This window comes from Salvelinus sp. IW2-2015, linkage group LG26 (genome assembly GCF_002910315.2).
Source record: "Salvelinus sp. IW2-2015 linkage group LG26, ASM291031v2, whole genome shotgun sequence".
Lineage (NCBI taxonomy): Eukaryota > Metazoa > Chordata > Actinopteri > Salmoniformes > Salmonidae > Salvelinus > Salvelinus sp. IW2-2015.
The window spans coordinates 13551578-13556761 of NC_036866.1; the positions used below are offsets into that span (position 1 = coordinate 13551578).

The 5184-nt window shown below is 47.8% G+C and overlaps 1 long non-coding RNA gene across 1 annotated transcript in view; it reads left to right on the top strand.

The window, feature by feature from the left end:
* LOC111953080 (uncharacterized) overlaps positions 1 to 1947 on the top strand; it is a 21651-nt gene extending 19704 nt beyond the window's left edge. Inside the window, exon 3 of the long non-coding RNA XR_002875807.2 lies at positions 1434 to 1947. This is a non-coding gene — a long non-coding RNA (uncharacterized lncRNA). The remainder of the gene's footprint in view (positions 1 to 1433) is intronic.
* Positions 1948 to 5184: the final 3237 nt, after the last annotated feature.

Consider the following 5184-nt stretch of genomic DNA (forward strand, 5'->3'; position numbering starts at 1 on the left):
AAGGTTTTCAGAGCCTGTGGCTATCCTCCATACGATTCAACCACCTCTCAACCTCCCTCTGCTGCCACAACTCAGTGGAGCTGCCCGTGTCATAGCATATTGAGTCAATATCATATTTGCAAAGTAGATGGATCGATCAAGACCTGCTTTGGTTTAGAAGATAGGCAAATCTTCTGGACATTTGAAATAGAGACACGACAATTCAGTAAATAAAATATTCACATCATTATGTATTGATAGCTACAATTAGCGTTGCTAGCCTACAGCCGTGCAATAACATGTGCACATTGCCCTAATTGCCTTATATAACCTTTTACGGCACATACCTGTATGTCGCTTTGTTATAATTGTACATAGGAAGAAGAGTAGGCCAAGGATTTGTGATTTTACACAGCAGCATTTCCACACCCGACCACTCTCGCTTATGTTTATGGATAAGCTCCAGGATGGAAGAGGTAATCCTCTCATTTACAGTGCCTCAGATTCGGTCCACCCTATCTCCTCCTCCCCTCCATCCCTCCACCCCTCCACCCCCCAAACCCAATTCAGCCCTACTCCACATCGTCATGGCATGTTGGACAGAGAAGATGGAGTTCTTTCTGGTTCTGTGGAGAAGAAGAACCCCCCTCTCACTCTGAGCACTTATTTGTACTTCCACAACACACACAGACCATCAGCAGGTAGAGACAGCCTGGTATGCCCATTGCCACTCCCTAACAGCAACCTGAAATCCTCCTCCAATGTTGCTAAGCTGTGATTTTTGGTTGTACGGTGAATGCCACAATTCCACTGTTTTAGACAAAGTAATTTATCCTATTTTGTTACTGTTACTCAGAGGTAGATTTGTGACGGTATCCCAAAGAAATATTGCATGTGTTATGGGTAGAATGTGATTGATCTGATGTTTAACAGCTAATCTCAAATACCCATGGTTCTCAAAGTTAGCATCCTCTTGAAAGCCTTCTGTTTGCAGAACATTTCCTCCAAGCTGTACAGATTTGTTTGCATAAACTGCTCTGCTGGGCTGTTCTTAAAAGTTGATTTAAATTATAGCCTCTGCATTATACGGCTTGATAGGAAATAAATCTCTTCAAATGAATTCAGTGAATGGAGGGAGGCGAGGGCGGGGGAGCTGGGGACTATGTGGGGAGCAGTGGCGTATGTTAACATAGACTTTCATTTATCTGCAGTGGGGCTGGCTGCTGCTGAGTGAGGGCGGGGGAGAGCGAGAGAGAAAGAGTGTGTGTGTGTGAGAGAGAGACAGAAAAGAAAAGCATGGCTAATGGCCGTAAGGAGACATATCAGTGGCTGGGGTGGTTGTGAAGAGCTGCGGATGATCATGGAACTGTAGTTTGTTCAGTGACTAAGGAACATGTAGAATATATTCTCTCTCTCTCTCTCTCTCTCTCTCTCTCTCTCTCTCTCTCTCTTAGCTGGAAAACATCAGTCTCTACAAGCCGAGCAGGCCTCTGGCAACTATGCAAACCATGGTGCTGAATGGTGAGGTGTATTTATTAAGGGGGGTTTAGGGAAAGGAGGAGGAGGGGGGGTCTCTGAAAAGGCAGCAGGCTGCGCAGTGAATGGGAAAGGGGTGAGGGGGGGCCAGGGCCAAGGGATCCGGGCCTCCAATGGTACAATGCAACGGCCAGAGCAGCTGTGAAAAGAGGTGTCCCCTTTTTCCCACGCCCAGTGCGACGTGAAACAGTGGCTCAGGCGGCCAGGGTCAAGTCCCATTGCTAATATATACACTGGGCCTGTGTACTTATACAATGCATACACACAGCTCATTTAGTTTATGTGTGCACACAAAGAAGACAGATACTCGTATGCACACACAGACAACGTCAGACAGAGGGGGGTACAGAGGGCACCCTGACACAAATTTCTATCACATTGGACCCATTGTCTAGTTCTAGACCAACAATCTTAGATTTTTCAAATTAACAAGCTGTCTGTGAGTAGACACACAGACACACATACAGCCCTGCTAAGACACACCAAGAGACCTGCTGCCCTTATAGTCTGGATGACCATCAATTGGTCAATACATTAGTGGTGAAAGATTAAATTCATATCGGATTTGGAGGAAAAAAACAGAAGCCACATATGCTCTGTTTTTTAATAAAGTTATTGAATGATAAGATAACTTCAGAAAGATCAGACATTTTCTGTTGTTATTTTTAGGTTGAAATTTAATCAGCACTAAACGTAATCAAAACTAATCAAATGTTGTTTATGCGCCAAAACGGGTTCTTTATCCTCTGTAGTCTTTACAAACTGGCATCCCCTCCTACATCCCTGACAGTTGCCACCATTGAATCATTCTCTGATCCATAATCCGGTTTGCTCCTACTTCTTTGGCTCTCACGTTTATGTCTCAACCTCCATATAAACTATAAATCCCCCCACCACCAGATGCCCCGTATTGTATTGTCCAGGGTGCTGAGGAGACCCCCTGCCTGCTTCTCGGGCTGTGATGTCACCCTGTCTGTCAAGGCATTGGGAGGAACTTGACTGTGGGAAGGAAAGGGGCTCAGATTGGGCTGGGGGTCTAGGGAGGCTCGGGGTTTGAGGGGTGCATGTGTCAAGCGACTAGCGGCTAGCCCTGGAGTGGAGTGCACAGTGGAGTAGAGACTCAGACAACCAGCCCTGGTCTAAGGGGTGAAAGACTGCCGCAGCCCTTTAGGCAATGGTGAGAAATGGGGCAATGGGGAAAACACATAGCAACTCATAGCAAGTTTCATAGCAACATAACAAAGTGGAATTTCAGTTAGACTGCTAATCTATGTCCCCAATAACCTAGGCTAGTTTTGTTACTCACTGACTCACTGTTAGTCAAGCAAGGATATTGAATGGTGTGAGCAACTGTTTCCTGTGTTCTAATAAAGGCCTGTATTGTTTTAAGAGCACATTCAATGAAGTCATTTTCTTGGTTACACTAGTTCAAAAAATTGCTGTTATTGAATGGCAGGAAAATCAATATTGCTCAGAATTTTGAGCGATCTGATTGTAAACCTGTCTGATTTGACTATTTTCAAGGTATAAACTGACTTTWAAAAAAATCCCACTCAATCTCAGACCTCCAACATTGCACAGTGACCACAGCCATATTGTTTTGCCTTATTGTTCCTATAGTAGCAGCGTGCCAATACACTCCCTAGTGCGGTGTCACAGTCAATTCTTTAATTCGCTCCCCCCTCCTTGTTTGCCCTCCTTAATGTTCCACATGTCCCCTGAAAGCAGAGGCAACGTGCCCCTCTTCTCCCAGTAAACAACCAAGGGGACACAAATACCTGTCCTGACCAGCCCTCTCCCAGCCCTCTCCCAGCCATCTCCCAGCCCTCTCCCAGCCCTCTCCCAGCCCTCCCTCCTCTCACTCAAATGATGCTGGAGAGGAACAAGACAAAGGCGAGACTGACTTAATTAGCTAGACGATAAAAAGCATTGTGGCAATTACCCAGCACAAAGAGGCTGGAACTTATGGCCTGTTCATTTGGCGCGAGTCGACAGGACTCAGCCAGGAGTGCATTTTCCTGTTGCCTGGACTCCCCCGGCCTTTTATGTGCAGAGAGAAGCAGCAACAAAGAGCCAGAGATGTACTCCACTGTAGAACCATTTCCAGTCCTTTCAGAGAAGGGACACTGCATTCTAGTCTCTTATTGGTTGAAAAGCATGTCGACCTGTAGCCTAAAAGCATGTTTCTGTTAATAAGGTTTGCTGTGGTAGTTCATGCATCTGGTATCTTGGGCATTAGTTTTCAGTACAGTGTCATTTCACTGCAGATGTTGACTAGCAGGAAAAGGTACACTTCTCCTCCCCCCATCACTCCATCAGTCTTGAGTATCCTTGTGGCATATTCTGGTCCTGCTAATTCTGGTTGGCTGACTGGGTGGTTGGCTGGCTGACTGGCTGGAAGGATGGCTGGCTGACTGGCTGACTGACTGGCTGGTTGGCTGGCTGGCTAACTGGCTGGATGGCTGGCTGGCTGTGGTTGTATGGTGCTTGTGTGGAGGGGGTCTACTTTCTACCAATAAGAGCAATCTCCTCTTTCCTGGAGTGCCCAGGGAGGATTTCCTTCATGAAGTCAGATAACATCCCTGTGACCCCTTCTTCCCTTTTTTATAAGAGTTCCTTAACCTTGATAAATGAAGTGGGGGGGAGAGCAGGAAAAAGTTGTGGAGGGTTGTGGAGAGAGAGAGGAGCCGGCTCCCTGTTCCGCTCGCACCCTCGCTCTCAGGATCAATAACAGTCGGAGAGCTGCTGAACACTCCTGTCTGGCAGCCCTACCACTGGGGATGGAGGGAGGTGGGGGGGCTCCCGTCCACTGCGGCCGGAAGAGGAGTAGAGAGTAGGAGAGAGAGAAGTAGAGAGAATGGAAGAGGAGGGGAGCCTACCAACCCACCCACCCTCTCCTGCTTGCCTGCCTGCCTGCCTGCTTGCCTGCCTGCCTGCCTGCCCGTGTGCCCGCTAGCAGCACATCTGACGTCTCCTTCTGTGGAGCCACAAGGTTACAACGTGTCGATACAAACGCGCACACCCCTCCGACAAATGGGACTTGGCATGTTCAATCAACAGGGCTGCCAAATCCCTGATAAGTGTTACGGAGCCATATCTGTCTGTGCTCACGTTGAGCTATGTTACCTGGATTCCTCAACTGTCCCCCAAATATCCTCTATAGAAGTCCCCCCTAATGGAATTATCTGGTGCATTTGTCATTGGATTTGAATGGGTGGTGTGCATGGGCATAATGAGGACTTTGATATTGAAGTGCATAAGGAAAGGCCTCCGACTCACACATTTTATATCCAGTACCTGCAGAGTCATCCTCACCTAGCTCACTATTCCCCTATTCTCCTTCACTCCTTTATTTATCTTCTTGTTCTTTGAGCCACTGGTCTCCTTTCCCTCCTACCACACCTGATCCTTTCATCCTCCAACCTCCATCCTCTCCTCCTCCTACCTCCACCCTCTCCTCCTCCTACCTCCACCCTCTCCTCCTCTTACCTCCATCCTCTCCTCCATCAACCTCCATCCTCTCCTCCTCCAACCTCCATCCTCTCCTCCTCCTACCCCCATCCTCTCCACCTCTGGATGTATGCAGAAGAGAGGAGGATGGTGGAGGAGGAGAGGGTGGAGGGTAGGAGGAGGAGAGGATGGAAGAGTTGAGAGGAAGAGAGAGAGGGG